General features: G+C 35.7%; 2 long non-coding RNA genes across 2 annotated transcripts; one reads left to right on the top strand and one right to left on the bottom strand.

The window, feature by feature from the left end:
• Positions 1 to 370: 370 nt before the first annotated feature.
• Positions 371 to 832, bottom strand: LOC129727029 (uncharacterized). Its single transcript, XR_008728469.1, has 3 exons — positions 711 to 832; positions 525 to 647; positions 371 to 461 (listed from the first exon to the last, which is right to left on the bottom strand). It is a non-coding gene; the product is annotated as an uncharacterized LOC129727029 (long non-coding RNA).
• Positions 833 to 14,532: 13,700 nt separating this feature from the next.
• LOC129727157 (uncharacterized) lies at positions 14,533 to 14,992 on the top strand. Its single transcript, XR_008728491.1, has 3 exons — positions 14,533 to 14,654; positions 14,718 to 14,840; positions 14,904 to 14,992. It is a non-coding gene; the product is annotated as an uncharacterized LOC129727157 (long non-coding RNA).
• Positions 14,993 to 19,246: the final 4,254 nt, after the last annotated feature.

The raw sequence follows: 19,246 nt of genomic DNA, 5'->3' as shown, positions 1-19,246 counted from the left end.
AATGGAAACATATGATATTTTTTTTCTGATTTCCTTTAAATTACTTAATTTAATTGTTCCTGGTAACGACAAAACACGTATACGAACGCAGCGTTTAAGTTGTGTAGGCTTGCTTGTCCGGTCGATGACGCAACTGCTGAACTATTGGTATCTGTCTAAGAAGTAAAATAAAGCAAAAACATAAGCATTTATTCTCGTTACGAAAACATTAAATTTTACCTTGGCTTTCCCGCTGAAGTAAGTCTACCGATCCCTTCGAACCTTTCTGAACCTTTCAGTTGAAAGTTGAACCATGCTGTAATAGTTTTCACGGAAATGCTTGGAGAAACAATTTATGGTCGGCAGCAATGCCAGCAGCAGTAGCAAGAGTCCCATCAACAACAGTAATCCCAGGAGCAGCAGTAGCCCCAGCAGCAGTAGTAGTCCAGAAGCAGCAGCAGTGCCAACGTCAGAAGCAGTCTCTGGATAAGGATTTACTCTGATCAAGATAACATACAAAAACACACACACAAAATTAGACAAACCTCTTCCATGCTGGTTTGTTTCATTTAAGTTCGGCATTGGAAACCTTGAGGTGCACCAGGTATAGTTCTCAGCTTCCCGTTGGCTGCGGCCACGTACAGATCCAGCTCGTAATTCACATGAAGCTATTCAAAATGGAAAAAAAATCATTTTATCCATCACTCGCAATCATTTTATAATTTACTTACACTGCAAAATCGGGTGTTTCCGGTAGTAGAATAGTATGCCTGCAAACAGCACAAGTCCATCCACAGTTTCCCCAAAATCGGATTCTTTGGAAACCGTATCGTATCGCAAGAGTGTTTGAGCGTCGCACACAAATTACGTAACGCTGAAATCCAGATTTTGATCCTGCCCCCCCCCCGATAAGTAACGTTTTCAATATGACTTCCCCACCACCTCTAAAATTACGTAACGCTTAACCCCCAAAAATTTTCGATTTCGAAGAAAAATAACAGTCACGTAACTGTATCAACAACCCCCACTCCTACATACGTAACAATAAGTAACTAAAACTCAACCTCCCTTCCCCCCTCCCTTCTTGCGTTACGTCATTTGTGTACGACGCCTTATCTCCAGAAAAGTGCATTGTGAACGAGTGTATATACCTCTACATCGTCCGATACACAAACCCGAAAAAGTAGTTTAGAATTGTGCCAGCATTTCCTTCAGCCGACGACACGTACCTTCCAACAAAATACTGACCGTCAGAGCTATTCAGAAAATATTTTTTCTACTACAAACACCAATTTCTAATGCATGGAACTGCATCAAGTCAAGCACCCGTGAAGGAGCTCCGTAGCTGCAAAGATACAGAGTCCGCATTGACAAGCGGGTGGTCGTTGGTTCAAATCTTAGTAGAATAATGCCATTCGGTTGTACCCTTCCTTTAAACTAAATGTCTACAATCCCCTGCTAGCTTTCCTCCTAACAAAAATAAGTCCCTCTTACAATAAAACTAAACTGAGTAACGTAAGATTGTTCTCTTCAGGAAATTTTTAATTAGACGATATTGGTATGATGAAGAGGCTCGGTATAGAGCAGTGAGCTTAAAACGGAAAGGTAAAACTCACACACAAGCACGGATATAAATGATAAGCGTATCCCTTATTTCAATATGGTACTGCGAATAATATTAAATACGAAGTACAGGAAACACCTGGGTATTATCACAATAAATCAAATGTCTCTGGTCGCAGTGACGAATCCACACAGGAAAAATGAAAAAAGGCCAATATGTCAAATACAACCTTCTTATGTTTTACCCTTTTTTTGTACCATTGCGCCCAGTAGTTTTTTTTTAACTTTTGTCACATTGTCCGAACGATTTTGCTGTACGCAGATGGCTTGCTTCCCGAGCACAGATAACAATAACAAGGACGAAATAAATTTTACTTCCTACATATTTTGACTCAACAAAGTGTTTTGGTTTGTTCCTCTTTCTCCAAGCTATGTGAACACGCCCTAATGGCAAAAATCTACGCTGAACTCGATACAAAAGACTGCGTGTAGAAAATTCAGCTTCAGTTTAGTTTGTCACACAATAGCGAGTGCGGTGCAGCTGTTAAAGGTACGCGACATTGAGAAACGAGCGCTGCTTCCAGGCAGTGCGGAGCATGTTACCTTGATTTTTCATACGGCAGCAACAGTTACGGCAGCAACAGTACGCTGCAGGATATTTTACTGGCACAGCTACTGGTGGGCACAGCGGAGAGCAAATTTTATGCGCGGCCAACAAAATATTCAATACTACCGGTGGTGATGCGATTATCAGCGTTCTGTAGCACGAATTTCATACTGAAGATTATGGAAACGGTTCTTTTCAGAACTGTAGATGCTTGAAGATAAGAGTTTTGAGAATTTTCACAACTACTACTAGGGAACCATTTTCATGTATTCATGCATCGTTAGTTTTACAATAACGACCATCAAATATAAACGCCTATGAACAGTTTGTCGCAGCATATAGTATATACATTTAGTCCTACGTCACCATTTCATACAACCCCTAGGGATGTATACCTTGTAGTATTTGTTTAATAGATACACATTATATTCTAAATAAGTAAACACATATTTTTTTATACAAGTTACAACGGAGACCTGCACATGCACCGGAATGATGTCGCGACCCAGTGCAAAAGGCATATTTTCTGCAGCAGTCAGCGCATCAGCCAGGTACTAGGGTAGCGCTAGGTTAGCCTATTTTAGGTGCGATCGTGGGATCGCTAAACTTAATTTTAATCAATATAGTCAGTTCCATTTTATAACTCTAATCACGCAGTTCATGTTTTTAAATGTATCGCCGTCCGCGCGTATATAACTTACATAACATGAGATCATGAGATCTAGGTTATACCGCAGACTAGTGTTCGACATCGGAACGAAAACGTTGGGTCCGTGTTCTGGTCCGGTCTGGTCTGGAAAATAATCGGATTTTGAAGGTTCCTGTCCGATCGGACTTTGGACCGGACTGGATCGGACTTTTACCGGACCCTACCCGGTCCGATGTCGAACACTACCGCAGACAGACGTTTAAGCTGGGTTACAAACTTTTGTTAAAGTGTTTAGTACTAGCAATATGTAATAGCGCTACCAGTGACGCCAGCCTCGTACACCTGCAAAAAAATATACATTGCAGCAATAAGGTCACTAAGCGACGCTAGTGTACAAGTGATTTATAACGCATTCCGCTTTGAAAATTTAAATTTTCGATTAATGTTGTTCTTCCTTGAATGTCTGTGTGTGGTTATACCTTAACGCTTCACGTGAACGGAGAATTTTGCAAAATTACCCTTTTTTCGCAAAAATGCTGATCGTTCGTCTAAAATGTTTCGTCAAAAGTCTTGCAGCAAGAGAAAAAATTGGCTTGAAATTAAAATTTCTTCGTTTCCGAGCAGGCTAGCAAACCATTGAGTGCTACATTCCGATTCGAAACTTGATCTTCTGTTTATTATAAACAGACTTCGCAGTCAACTGTTATGTGTACTGGATAATTACGGGGCTAGCGCTACGATTCTTCCGACACTTAATGGTTTTCCGAGGTCCTGGGCGCGCTACTATTATTATAAACAAGCCTGCAAAAATTCGGCCTGATCGAGTTAACGATTCTTTAGAAACCATACTCACCACAAGCACACTTCTATGAAAAAATAAGTTCGAGATAATCGCTCGTGAAGTGTGACACGCAATAGCAGATTACAAGCTTACAAAAAATTTTCAAAAAAGATACTCTAGTTGAAAAAATCAAAATATTTTTATTGCATTTTCTGGAAGTAGGTACATATCTTTTCAGAAAATGCAATAAAAACGATTTCGATTTTACATGGAAAATGTGTCGAAACAATATTGGTAATGATTTTTTTCAAATTGAAAAAACCAAATTAATCAACCTAACAGTGAGACCCAGCGACTTCAATTTTTAGAAATAAATACATCTTGAAAATTTCTGCCGGATTTATTTTACACTTCAAATAACGATTTTCTGGTAGCCAACAGCACAACTATACCGAACATTCAAAACCTAACATTCACACACACATGAGCATACATTAACACTCACTTACACATGCTATTAGCTGAAATAAATATGTTTCAAATAAATCACGCCAAAAACTCCAGATAACTACTCCACTTTTATTAAAGGCAGACAGTGTGTGCAGCCGGAGAAGCGAACTTACAATATGATACAGATTTGCAAAAATATACCGCATCCAGATGGAACTTCAACCCGCAGTCTTCCTACTACTTCACTGGTTGCCGGAATACATCCTAAAATGGCCACATTCTGCCTAACCTGGGTAATGTACAACATCAAATTTGAAGGCCAAATATCTTGATCGTTGCTTTAGTTTTAAACAGTCTCCGAGCTAGCTAGTTTCTTTTCATACCTTTTAAACCACATGTTTGAACATTATGAAGATCATGAAGTTTTAGGGTCATGAAGGTTTAGAGTTTTAAAGACAAGTTTATTTGGTCATTTGAATCCAACTATGTTCAGATCGGTTGTTTAGTTTCTGTGGTAATTAAGTTTCGTGATTTTTACAATTTGTTACATAAATGACAAAGTCGAAGTCGGATAACAGTGTAATTGAATAGCATTTTATGCGCAACTAGATCTTTTATCTGAGACTAATTTTGTGAAAATCGGTCCAACTATTCCGAAAAAATTGAGTGAGCTTAACTCATTCCTCGCGGGTGATGCCAATTATGGATGCGGTTACTGAGTAATAAGAGTTTGAATGTCATTGTTGATGTAAAAACTGATTTCTCTCCGCAGGGATAGGGTTAAGCAGTCTTTGGAATTGTTTTCTTTTAAACGTGATTTCCTTCTTTTATACATAACGAACAAAATTATAGTCCAAATAAAATGAAATTCAATAGGGTCTTGTGGGGTAACTAGACCTTCACACTACGACACTAGCTTTTAAAAAATTGGTTCAGCTAATTCTAAGAAAAACTAGTGAGTTCCAAAGCCTCCGAAACACGTTTCTTTTAAGAACTTCTGAACCAGATGTTTAATTATTAGTTAAGGATTTTCAAGACAGCCTTCGTTAAAATCGGTCTAACCATCTCTGAGGAAAGTGAGTGAGTTTAAGCAGGCTTTGGTATATGCTTTGCTTTTATAACGTGATTTGACATTTTTATAAATAAGGGACACCAACCAACCGATTACAATTAAATTCAATAACAACCTATGGAACTATGCCTTCCATTCGAGATTAATTTTGTGAAAATCGGTCTAGCTATCTCTGAGAAAAATGAATGAGTTTAAGCAGCCTCTGGAAAACATTTCTTTACCTAACTTTTGAACCATATGTTTAATGTTTATGAAATTTATAAGTTAAGGGTTCTGGCGATAGCTCGTTCATTTGACATCAGTTGTGTTAAAATCGGTTGTCCAGTTTTTGAGATATTGATATTTCGTGATATTTTGATACATAACCCCCAAACAAAAATCCCATTATAATAAAATTCAAAAGCAACCTATGGGGCACATAGACCTTTCATTTGCAATTAATTTCATGGAAATCAGTCCAGCCATCCCTGAGAAAAGTGAGTGAGAAAATAAAGTTGCACATATACACACACATTCACACGTACATACATACATACATACATACATACATACATACATACATACAAACAAACATACATACATACATACATACATACATACATACATACATACATACATACATACATACATACATACATACATACATACATACATACATACATACATACATACATACATACATACATACATACATACATCCATACATACATACATACATACATACATACATACATACATACATACATACATACATACATACATACATACATACATACATACATACATACATACATACATACATACATACATACATACATACATACATACATACATACATACATACATACATACATACATACATACATACATACATACATACATACATACATACATACATACATACATACATACATACATACATACATACATACATACATACATACATACATACATACATACATAATACATACAGAAAACGCTCAACTCGTCGAACGGAGTCGAGTGATATACGACATTCGGCCCATTGAAGTACTTTCATTTAGTTTGCAGTGATTGCTATATCTTTCTAGGAGAAAGGCAAAAATGTTATATGTAAACTTATGGAATTTGATCATATCATATATTTGATCACATGGGGTATTTCCGGTTTCCCGGGTTGTAACCGATTTTCGGCTATTCCGATCGGGTTGCCACCCTGATAATTGAAGAATTACATGCATACGTTTTCCGCCTCTCAAACTTACAAGTAATCCATAACAATTTGATGCGTGGTTTAAAAGTTATGGAATGAAACGAAACTGATTGATCAGAATATGTGGCCTCGACATAATTCGAATTTGGTAGTCATTTTTTTATTTCGCTGTTTCTTTAGCACAAATATTACGTCAAACTTCACATTTTATACTTCAATTACTACTTTAAATACAACATCAATATTATACAGCCCAAAGAGTGAATATTGTATTGTATTTGGATTGTATTCAGCAATTTTAGGATATTTTTGAGGAAACGGAAGAAACGAAATCGGGTTTCAGGATGAAGTAGTTGATTCCCGGCCTCTGAGCATTATCCCGGTTCATGAAAAACTCACAAAATTAGAAAATATTCGGTCACTTTAGGCTCTTGTTCGTATTCAGCCAACCAGGAGTAGTCATCTGGATTTAGAATGGTGTTTGAGATCGGATTTTGGCTTATTGGTGACATCCTGGTTTTAAAAACACATATCGAATGGGTTCGGATGCACCTCAGGAACGAAAGGAATAATGTCAATAAGAGCAACTGCATTAGTTAATTTTTGATTTAATGTATATAAGATCGTTCGAGTAAATTTATAAGAAAAGTCAGAAAACATATTTAAAAAAGAATTATGTCGTGTAGATAGCTTTGATGTAAATGCAGTCAAACTTTAAAAAAAATTTTCATTAGTGTATATTGACTTGTTTACTTTGAACTCTAAACGCCAATTTGTTTTGTTTTAATACATTTTTCTTATATATTTTTATTTATATCTATTTAATTTCTATTTTCGATTTTATATTTTTGTTTTTTTTTTATTTTTTTCCTATTTTATTGCTATTTGTTTATTTCTTTTAAAATATTTTTTTTATTTTATCAACATTTAAAAAAATAGTAAGTTCGAAAGAGAAAGGCTGGGTCTAACCACTAGATGGATTTATTTGGGTTTTTCTCTGCCCTAAACCGATAAAAACTTTATTTTCATTTTATTTCATTTCACATCGATTGTAAAAATGTTATTCCGAGAATACCACAATTGAAAAACTTTAGTACCCGAAAGTTGCTTTACGGGAAGGGAAACGTAGCACGCAAAAAAAACACGTAAATCTCAAAATTTGATTGAAAATGCCAAGTGAATTCTGGAATTCACGTAAAAATATTTAGATTCCAGAATTTCGGTCAAATTAGTGAAATTATGCAATGTATAAATAAATTTGTTTTTTTTTTAAATTATGCAATGTTTTTTTCGCAGCTAAATATTGAATGAAAACGAATTACAATTGATTTTTAATCAATGTTTCAAAACAAAATTGTTCAACAGTCCACTCATCATTACCTGGCGAGTGCAATTGCACTAATTATTGATGCATAAATCGAAAAAATCCATTCTGGATGGAGATTGCTCCTCCGCCGCTAGCTGGTGACATTCCTGTCCTTCCAGTTGCTTACGAAACGTATTCGCTTAACCAGCAGGACGATTTTTTTTAAGTCCCAGCGAGCCACAACACTATTCGTCTTCTTATAAATCACCACACCAGAACAACACACCCATCAACCAGCATACTTTTCTATTCTTCCGTTTCAAATTGGCTGGATTCTCCATACTATCTCGGTTTACCCGCACTTCACCTTCATGAGTTTCACGATTAAATTCACAGGAAAATAACAAATTATCACTCTGCTGGAATTCAACAAACTTAGCACCAATAAACCGCGCACTACTGGCCAGCAGCCGGATAAACACTTTCGACACTTTTTAACCCGCCGCGACAGTATTTTCTTACTTTAAACACGCGAATTTTTAACGCGACACGAAATAATTAAACCTCAATCACAACTCGATTGAAAATAAAAAAATGTTTGCGCTACGTTTGCTTTCGATGAGAATAAACAAGAGTTCAATACACACACCAATACAATAAATCGTGCATCTGTTTGCGCGACGTTTGCTATCGGTGAGAATAAGGTCTGCGCCAAAGCGAGAAAGACAGAAAAAACCGAAAGAAAGAGCGTCCAATACATAATTCGAGCGAATTTCGTTCAACCCGCATGAATTTTGAGAGAGATGGGTCCGATGGTCCGACTCGCGTTCCAGGGAATTCTGACTGGGCCGCATGAATTTTGAGAGAGATGGGTCTGATGGTCCGATTCGCGTTCCATGAAATTCTGACTGGGATGCTGCCGATCATACTCTATTTTACTCCTTTCAACATACATCCCAGTCAGAATTCCCTGGAACGCGAGTCGGACCATCGGACCCATCTCTCTCAAAATTCATGCGGGTTGAACGAAATTCGCTCGAATTATGTGTTGGACGCTCTTTCTTTCGGTTTTTTTCTGTCTTTCTCGCTTTGGCGCAGACCTTATTCTCACCGATAGCAAACGTCGCGCAAACAGATGCACGATTTATTGTATTGGTGTGTGTATTGAACTCTTGTTTATTCTCATCGAAAGCAAACGTAGCGCAAACATTTTTTTATTTTCAATCGAGTTGTGATTGAGGTTTAATTATTTCGTGTCGCGTTAAAAATTCGCGTGTTTAAAGTAAGAAAATACTGTCGCGGCGGGTTAAAAAGTGTCGAAAGTGTTTATCCGGCTGCTGGCCAGTAGTGCGCGGTTTATTGGTGCTAAGTTTGTTGAATTCCAGCAGAGTGATAATTTGTTATTTTCCTGTGAATTTAATCGTGAAACTCATGAAGGTGAAGTGCGGGTAAACCGAGATAGTATGGAGAATCCAGCCAATTTGAAACGGAAGAATAGAAAAGTATGCTGGTTGATGGGTGTGTTGTTCTGGTGTGGTGATTTATAAGAAGACGAATAGTGTTGTGGCTCGCTGGGACTTAAAAAAATCGTCCTGCTGGTTAAGCGAATACGTTTCGTAAGCAACTGGAAGGACAGGAATGTCACCAGCTAGCGGCGGAGGAGCAATCTCCATCCAGAATGAATTTTTTTTGATTTATGCATCAATAATTAGTGCAATTGCACTCGCCAGGTAATGATGAGTGGACTGTTGAACAATTTTGTTTTGAAACATTGATTAAAAATCAATTGTAATTCGTTTTCATTCAATATTTAGCTGCGAAAAAAACATTGCATAATTTAAAAAAAAACAAATTTATTTATACATTGCATAATTTCACTAATTTGACCGAAATTCTGGAATCTAAATATTTTTACGTGGATTCCAGAATTTACTTGGCATTTTCAATCAAATTTTGAGATTTACGTGTTTTTTTTGCGTGCTACGTTTCCCTTCCCGTAAAGCAACTTTCGGGTACTAAAGTTTTTCAATTGTGGTATTCTCGGAATAACATTTTTACAATCGATGTGAAATGAAATAAAATGAAAATAAAGTTTTTATCGGTTTAGGGCAGAGAAAAACCCAAATAAATCCATCTAGTGGTTAGACCCAGCCTTTCTCTTTCGAACTTACTATTTTTTTAAATGTTGATAAAATAAAAAAAAATATTTTAAAAGAAATAAACAAATAGCAATAAAATAGGAAAAAAATAAAAAAAAATAAAAATATAAAATCGAAAATAGAAATAAACAGATATAAATAAAAATATATAAGAAAAATGTATTAAAACAAAACAAATTGGCGTTTAGAGTTCAAAGTAAACAAGTCAATATACACTAATGAAAATTTTTTTTAAAGTTTGACTGCATTTACATCAAAGATATCTACACGACATAATTCTTTTTTAAATATGTTTTCTGACTTTTCTTATAAATTTACTCGAACGATCTTATATACATTAAATCAAAAATTAACTAATGCAGTTGCTCTTATTGACATTATTCCTTTCGTTCCTGAGGTGCATCCGTAACCCATTCGATATGTGTTTTTAAAACCAGGATGTCACCAATAAGCCAAAATCCGATCTCAAACACCATTCTAAATCCAGATGACTACTCCTGGTTGGCTGAATACGAACAAGAGCCTAAAGTGACCGAATATTTTCTAATTTTGTGAGTTTTTCATGAACCGGGATAATGCTCAGAGGCCGGGAATCAACTACTTCATCCTGAAACCCGATTTCGTTTCTTCCGTTTCCTCAAAAATATCCTAAAATTGCTGAATACAATCCAAATACAATACAATATTCACTCTTTGGGCTGTATAATATTGATGTTGTATTTAAAGTAGTAATTGAAGTATAAAATGTGAAGTTTGACGTAATATTTGTGCTAAAGAAACAGCGAAATAAAAAAATGACTACCAAATTCGAATTATGTCGAGGCCACATATTCTGATCAATCAGTTTCGTTTCATTCCATAACTTTTAAACCACGCATCAAATTGTTATGGATTTTGTTACTTGTAAGTTTGAGAGGCGGAAAACGTATGCATGTAATTCTTCAATTATCAGGGTGGCAACCCGATCGGAATAGCCGAAAATCGGTTACAACCCGGGAAACCGGAAATACGCCATGTGATCAAATATATGATATGATCAAATTCCATAAGTTTACATATAACATTTTTGCCTTTCTCCTAGAAAGATATAGCAATCACTGCAAACTAAATGAAAGTGCTTCAATGGGCCGAATGTCGTATATCACTCGACTCCGTTCGACGAGTTGAGCGTTTTCTGTATGTATTATGTATGTATGTATGTATGTATGTATGTATGTATGTATGTATGTTTGTTTGTATGTATGTATGTATGTATGTATGTATGTATGTATGTATGTATGTATGTACGTGTGAATGTGTGTGTATATGTGCAACTTTATTTTCTCACTCACTTTTCTCAGGGATGGCTGGACTGATTTCCATGAAATTAATTGCAAATGAAAGGTCTATGTGCCCCATAGGTTGCTTTTGAATTTTATTATAATGGGATTTTTGTTTGGGGGTTATGTATCAAAATATCACGAAATATCAATATCTCAAAAACTGGACAACCGATTTTAACACAACTGATGTCAAATGAACGAGCTATCGCCAGAACCCTTAACTTATAAATTTCATAAACATTAAACATATGGTTCAAAAGTTAGGTAAAGAAATGTTTTCCAGAGGCTGCTTAAACTCATTCATTTTTCTCAGAGATAGCTAGACCGATTTTCACAAAATTAATCTCGAATGGAAGGCATAGTTCCATAGGTTGTTATTGAATTTAATTGTAATCGGTTGGTTGGTGTCCCTTATTTATAAAAATGTCAAATCACGTTATAAAAGCAAAGCATATACCAAAGCCTGCTTAAACTCACTCACTTTCCTCAGAGATGGTTAGACCGATTTTAACGAAGGCTGTCTTGAAAATCCTTAACTAATAATTAAACATCTGGTTCAGAAGTTCTTAAAAGAAACGTGTTTCGGAGGCTTTGGAACTCACTAGTTTTTCTTAGAATTAGCTGAACCAATTTTTTAAAAGCTAGTGTCGTAGTGTGAAGGTCTAGTTACCCCACAAGACCCTATTGAATTTCATTTTATTTGGACTATAATTTTGTTCGTTATGTATAAAAGAAGGAAATCACGTTTAAAAGAAAACAATTCCAAAGACTGCTTAACCCTATCCGTGCGGAGAGAAATCAGTTTTTACATCAACAATGACATTCAAACTCTTATTACTCAGTAACCGCATCCATAATTGGCATCACCCGCGAGGAATGAGTTAAGCTCACTCAATTTTTTCGGAATAGTTGGACCGATTTTCACAAAATTAGTCTCAGATACAAGATCTAGTTGCGCATAAAATGCTATTCAATTACACTGTTATCCGACTTCGACTTTGTCATTTATGTAACAAATTGTAAAAATCACGAAACTTAATTACCACAGAAACTAAACAACCGATCTGAACATAGTTGGATTCAAATGACCAAATAAACTTGTCTTTAAAACTCTAAACCTTCATGACCCTAAAACTTCATGATCTTCATAATGTTCAAACATGTGGTTTAAAAGGTATGAAAAGAAACTAGCTAGCTCGGAGACTGTTTAAAACTAAAGCAACGATCAAAATATTTGGCCTTCAAATTTGATGATGTACATTACCCAGATTAGGCAGAATGTGGCCATTTTAGGATGTATTCCGGCAACCAGTGAAGTAGTAGGAAGACTGCGGGTTGAAGTTCCGTCTGGATGCGGTATATTTTTGCAAATCTGTATCATATTGTAAGTTCGCTTCTCCGGCTGCACACACTGTCTGCCTTTAATAAAAGTGGAGTAGTTATCTGGAGTTTTTGGCGTGATTTATTTGAAACATAATCATTTCAGCTAATAGCATGTGTAAGTGAGTGTTAATGTATGCTCATGTATGTGTGAATGTTAGGTTTTGAATGTTCGGTATAGTTGTGCTGTTGGCTACCAGAAAATCGTTATTTGAAGTGTAAAATAAATCCGGCAGAAATTTTCAAGATGTATTTATTTCTAAAAATTGAAGTCACTGGGTCTCACTGTTAGGTTGATTAATTTGGTTTTTTCAATTTGAAAAAAATCATTACCAATATTGTTTCGACACATTTTCCATGTAAAATCGAAACCGTTTTTATTGCATTTTCTGAAAAGATATGTACCTACATCCAGAAAATGCAATAAAAATATTTTGATTTTTTCAACTAGAGTATCTTTTTTGAAAATTTTTTGTAAGCTTGTAATCTGCTATTGCGTGTCACACTTCACGAGCGATTATCTCGAACTTATTTTTTCATAGAAGTGTGCTTGTGGTGAGTATGGTTTCTAAAGAATCGTTAACTCGATCAGGCCGAATTTTTGCAGGCTTGTTTATAATAATAGTAGCGTGCCCAGGACCTCGGAAAACCATTAAGTGTCGGAAGAATCGTAGCGCTAGCCCCGTAATTATCCAGTACACATAACAGTTGACTGCGAAGTCTGTTTATAATAAACAGAAGATCAAGTTTCGAATCGGAATGTAGCACTCAATGGTTTGCTAGCCTGCTCGGAAACGAAGAAATTTTAATTTCAAGCCAATTTTTTCTCTTGCTGCAAGACTTTTGACGAAACATTTTAGACGAACGATCAGCATTTTTGCAAAAAAAGGGTAATTTTGCAAAATTCTCCGTTCACGTGAAGCGTTAAGGTATAACCACACACAGACATTCAAGGAAGAACAACATTAATCGAAAATTTAAATTTTCAAAGCGGAATGCGTTATAAATCACTTGTACACTAGCGTCGCTTAGTGACCTTATTGCTGCAATGTATATTTTTTTGCAGGTGTACGAGGCTGGCGTCACTGGTAGCGCTATTACATATTGCTAGTACTAAACACTTTAACAAAAGTTTGTAACCCAGCTTAAACGTCTGTCTGCGGTAGTGTTCGACATCGGACCGGGTAGGGTCCGGTAAAAGTCCGATCCAGTCCGGTCCAAAGTCCGATCGGACAGGAACCTTCAAAATCCGATTATTTTCCAGACCAGACCGGACCAGAACACGGACCCAACGTTTTCGTTCCGATGTCGAACACTAGTCTGCGGTATAACCTAGATCTCATGATCTCATGTTATGTAAGTTATATACGCGCGGACGGCGATACATTTAAAAAACATGAACTGCGTGATTAGAGTTATAAAATGGAACTGATTATATTGATTAAAATTAAGTTTAGCGATCCCACGATCGCACCTAAAATAGGCTAACCTAGCGCTACCCTAGTACCTGGCTGATGCGCTGACTGCTGCAGAAAATATGCCTTTTGCACTGGGTCGCGACATCATTCCGGTGCATGTGCAGGTCTCCGTTGTAACTTGTATAAAAAAATATGTGTTTACTTATTTAGAATATAATGTGTATCTATTAAACAAATACTACAAGGTATACATCCCTAGGGGTTGTATGAAATGGTGACGTAGGACTAAATGTATATACTATATGCTGCGACAAACTGTTCATAGGCGTTTATATTTGATGGTCGTTATTGTAAAACTAACGATGCATGAATACATGAAAATGGTTCCCTAGTAGTAGTTGTGAAAATTCTCAAAACTCTTATCTTCAAGCATCTACACCAAAACACTTTGTTGAGTCAAAATATGTAGGAAGTAAAAATTATTTCGTCCTTGTTATTGTTATCTGTGCTCGGGAAGCAAGCCATCTGCGTACAGCAAAATCGTTCGGACAATGTGACAAAAGTTAAAAAAAACTACTGGGCGCAATGGTACAAAAAAAGGGTAAAACATCAGGATCAAAATCTGGATTTCAGCGTTACGTAGTTTGTGTGCGACGCTCAAACACTCTTGCGATACGATACGGTTTCCAAAGAATCCGATTTTGGGGAAACTGTGGATGGACTTGTGCTGTTTGCAGGCATACTATTCTACTACCGGAAACACCCGATTTTGCAGTGTAAGTAAATTATAAAATGATTGCGAGTGATGGATAAAATGATTTTTTTTTCATTTTGAATAGCTTCATGTGAATTACGAGCTGGATCTGTACGTGGCCGCAGCCAACGGGAAGCTGAGAACTATACCTGGTGCACCTCAAGGTTTCCAATGCCGAACTTAAATGAAACAAACCAGCATGGAAGAGGTTTGTCTAATTTTGTGTGTGTGTTTTTGTATGTTATCTTGATCAGAGTAAATCCTTATCCAGAGACTGCTTCTGACGTTGGCACTGCTGCTGCTTCTGGACTACTACTGCTGCTGGGGCTACTGCTGCTCCTGGGATTACTGTTGTTGATGGGACTCTTGCTACTGCTGCTGGCATTGCTGCCGACCATAAATTGTTTCTCCAAGCATTTCCGTGAAAACTATTACAGCATGGTTCAACTTTCAACTGAAAGGTTCAGAAAGGTTCGAAGGGATCGGTAGACTTACTTCAGCGGGAAAGCCAAGGTAAAATTTAATGTTTTCGTAACGAGAATAAATGCTTATGTTTTTGCTTTATTTTACTTCTTAGACAGATACCAATAGTTCAGCAGTTGCGTCATCGACCGGACAAGCAAGCCCACACAACTTAAACGCTGCGTTCGTATACGTGTTTTGTCGTTACCAGGAACAATTAAATTAAGTAATTTAAAGGAAATCAGAAAAAAAATATCATATGTTTCCATTAAACTCTACTAGAAATTTGGGAAGTAAATTTCGAAAATATTACTAGTCCATACAAAACAAACATTGTACAATTTTGTAATTTTGTACATGATAAAATGATCAAAATAAAAAAATGAATAAAAGCTCAATTTTTTGTAAACTTTTTTTATATGATTACAAAACCATTTCCAAAAATTCTAGCCAACAGTAGTGCTTATGTACTTTGCTCGTTTGGTTCAGCGTTTGACGGTTCGTTTAGTTTTTCAGACTCTGCGCCACTCTATTCACTCTGGTCAGGCCTATTTCTAAAACTGCTCTTTCGGTTATTTATATCTTTCCAAGAAATATGCGAATAACAATAATACTGTCAAGCGCTACTTCCACTGCCTCCGGGCAGTATCCATGGCAATGCAAAAAAAAACAAACAAAAATATTTTACACACAGTCACATCCTGAGAGTAACATCTAAGTTTCTGCCGTGCACTCCCCGGGAAGTACAAAATATCGTCGGCAACGATATTTTTTATTCGCACGGCGGCAACATGGCACTACCCGGACATTGCACAGCGCTTTGGTATAAATACGTTCGAAATAGAGCTTTATTATTAATTAGAGACACCTTATCACTTCGGCGGCCGCGCCTGTGTATGCGAATGACCTACACCATTATAAAAGAGCGGAATTTTTTTTATGAATTATGAACTGTAACTATGCTGCTATACATTCGAAAATCGCAGGTCCAGCGATTCGCTGTAGACTTTGCAAACAAAACAATCAAGGTTAAATTTGTCATGATTATTTTAGCTTTTGTTTAATCTTTTATTCTATATGGACTTTCTAACTGCGACCAGAATCATTGATCTATTGTGAGATATGCTCGGGTGTCTACTGTATCCCGCACACGCTTACACGCTCTCTTACACGCTTACTGTTCTACTATACCGAGCCTTGTTTCTCCTGCCAGATAACACCAATTATAATTCCCTGGAAAAGTTTCGTCGTGTTTCGGCTCCGATATGATAAAACTTGTACACCCTGATTACCTGAAGAATGAATAAAAAATTAAAATCATTTCATTCTCCTCATTCATGAACTCAAATACCTGCCATTTTGTGATATTGATACAGACTTTCTAATTACTCTAAAAATAAATGAAGTGGCAAACAATGTAAATTGTTTGAAATTTCAGAAAAAAACAATTGTTTCTAATAAATACGCGTTATAATCAGTTCAAAACCGATTTATTTAAAAAAATCAATTACATCAGCATTGATAATTAGTTGACCGTTACCGGCGATGCTAGGGATAGATTCAAAATTAAGAATCACCTTTTTATATTTCTCTGCCCCATTAGCGCAACTCACGTCAAAAATATTACGTCACATTTCACCTCTTATAGTTCCATCGTCATTTTAAATGTAACATCAATATTATTAAAACGCACAGAACTGAAATACTCATATTCAGTTTTATTTTGCGATTAAGGCTATTCTAACTACAGAAACTGGAAGTCGCCATTTTGGACTTTAAAAAGACGTCTGGGGTTTCTCTTTTGAAAGTATTTGAATTATTGGCCAAATACCACTTTAGGCTATGTTCCTGACACCGGAAACGTCATCTTGGAGTTCAAAATTACTATTGGGAATAATTTCTGGCCTCTGGGCATAATCCTGTTTCTGAAAATCCTAAGATTGGATTGTATTTGACCACCTTGGGATGTTCGCCAGAAACCGGAAATTACCATCACAAAATTGAATATGGCAGCTGTAGTTGATATGGGATGACCATTTAGGGTTGTTTTGTTTTTATTATTTTTAAGTTTAGGTCTAATAATCTGCAAGATCAACCACGATTGCTATAATGTTTGTAGTTACGTATTTGATGAAAATAGCTTCATGTGTCTGACATTGGCGGCACACATTTATTTGTCATATATTATACCGTTCCAGCTGAAACTCAAAAACAATGACTTGCGACATTAGATTTTTTTACCTTATGAAAAACCACATGAATTCGAAAATCCGCGTAAAAAACTTCGTGAAAAAACGCGAAAAAATAACCTGATCGGTGCGTATATATTCAAAAACATCACATCGCGGGCACATTTGAATTGAACGTATTGATGTGATTGAAATTTATCAATTTTGGGGCTACTAACCTTCATGATTTTACATGTCTACGTAGTTTTAAGAACAATATCTCATTTTTTATTTATTTACCAGATTGAGTTATTTGCAATATATTTCCATATTCTCTTCATTTGCCAGATATCCTCAAATTCCATTCCTAAGCATTATCTAACATTTTAATGTAAAAAAGCACGCGAAATTCAAAGCAAAAGCCATCGCTTTGAATTTTGTGTTAGAGGCGAATTACGCATTAAATTTCATCATTATAAATGTTTTATGTAGTGAATAATATCTCAATTTCTAGAAATCAGGTACCTGTTGTTTCTCTTCAAATGTCTTTTCTAAACATCAACAAACACTTATTGAAAAAAAAAATCACATATTATCGCTTTGAATTTTGATTTAGAGGTAAATTGAGCATTCAAAGTCATTTATCACAAAACTACGTGAAACATGCGTGTACCATATTTCTCCTCAAATATCCCTCCGAACATTTTAATGTAGAAAAAAAACCCATATCATCTTCATATCTATGAACTTTGATTTTAAGGAAAATTGAGCATAAAAAGATATGATTTTGCATGATAAGCTAAGTAAAGAAAAGAAAATACCATAACTTTTCCACAAATGTCTATCCGAAACAATAACAACCATTTTATTATAGAAAAAAAAACCATATCATCGCTTCAGATTTTGATTTAGAGGTGAATCAAGCACGAAAAGTCATGGTTTTTCATGTTTTTCGAAGTCTTGTGAATTATATTTTTAGTGTTGAAATACCTATTATTTCTCCTCAAATGTCTCGTTTGAATATCAATATGAAAGAAAAAAAACACATGCCATCGCTTTGAATTTCGAATTATAGGGTGAACATTGAAGGTTGAACGAAAAAAGTCAGGTTCATTTATGTTTTACATTATGTGAAGGATCTCACAGTTTTCATTATTAAGAAACCCTAAATGTTTCACAAATGTATTGCTTCGAACTCTACGAAAATTTTATTGCAATAAAACGTACATGTAACCGCTTACTTTCTTGATTTAAAACGATTTAAAATTATGGTGCTTATTGTGCACCTCAGTAACAGCGGTAATAATATCAATAAAATCTGCGTTACGTAAATCTATTTTTATATAGTGGATAAAAATAATTAATCATGCACCATCCTATAAATGAAGCGCTCTAATCTAATACTGCGCTATCAAAATAATCAAAATAAAGCAACCTGCACATCGCCGTTGTTGCATCGCACACAATGAAGTTTGAATCGCACAGCCCCGCCACCACGTTTTACGTTATGTGAATGATATTACCATTTTTATTATTAAGAAACTAAATGTTTTACAAATATATTGCTTCGAACTCTACGAATATTTTCTGCAATAAAACGTACATGTAACCGCTTACTTTTATGGTTTAGAACGATTTAAAATAATTACCATTACCATTGCACCTCAGAAATGGCGGGAATGATATCAGTAAGATCTGCGTTACGGAATTCCATTTCAACATAGGAGATAAAAATAATTAATCATGAATCATCGTATGAATGAAGCCCTCTAATTCAATACTGCGCTATCAAAATAATCAAAACAAAGCAATATGTACACCTGCTGTTTCGCACACTACTAGATATAAATTGCACAGCTCCGCCGCCACGTTTTACATTATGTGAGTGATATCAGAGTTTTTATTATTAAGAAACCCTAAATGTTTCAAAAATATATTGCTTCGAACTCTACGAATATTTTCTTGCAATAAAACGTACATGTCA

The sequence above is a fragment of the Wyeomyia smithii genome, chromosome 3 (genome assembly GCF_029784165.1).
Source record: "Wyeomyia smithii strain HCP4-BCI-WySm-NY-G18 chromosome 3, ASM2978416v1, whole genome shotgun sequence".
Lineage (NCBI taxonomy): Eukaryota > Metazoa > Arthropoda > Insecta > Diptera > Culicidae > Wyeomyia > Wyeomyia smithii.
The sequence above is the reverse complement of the archived record's forward strand: the minus strand, read 5'-3'. Positions and strand labels throughout refer to the sequence as shown.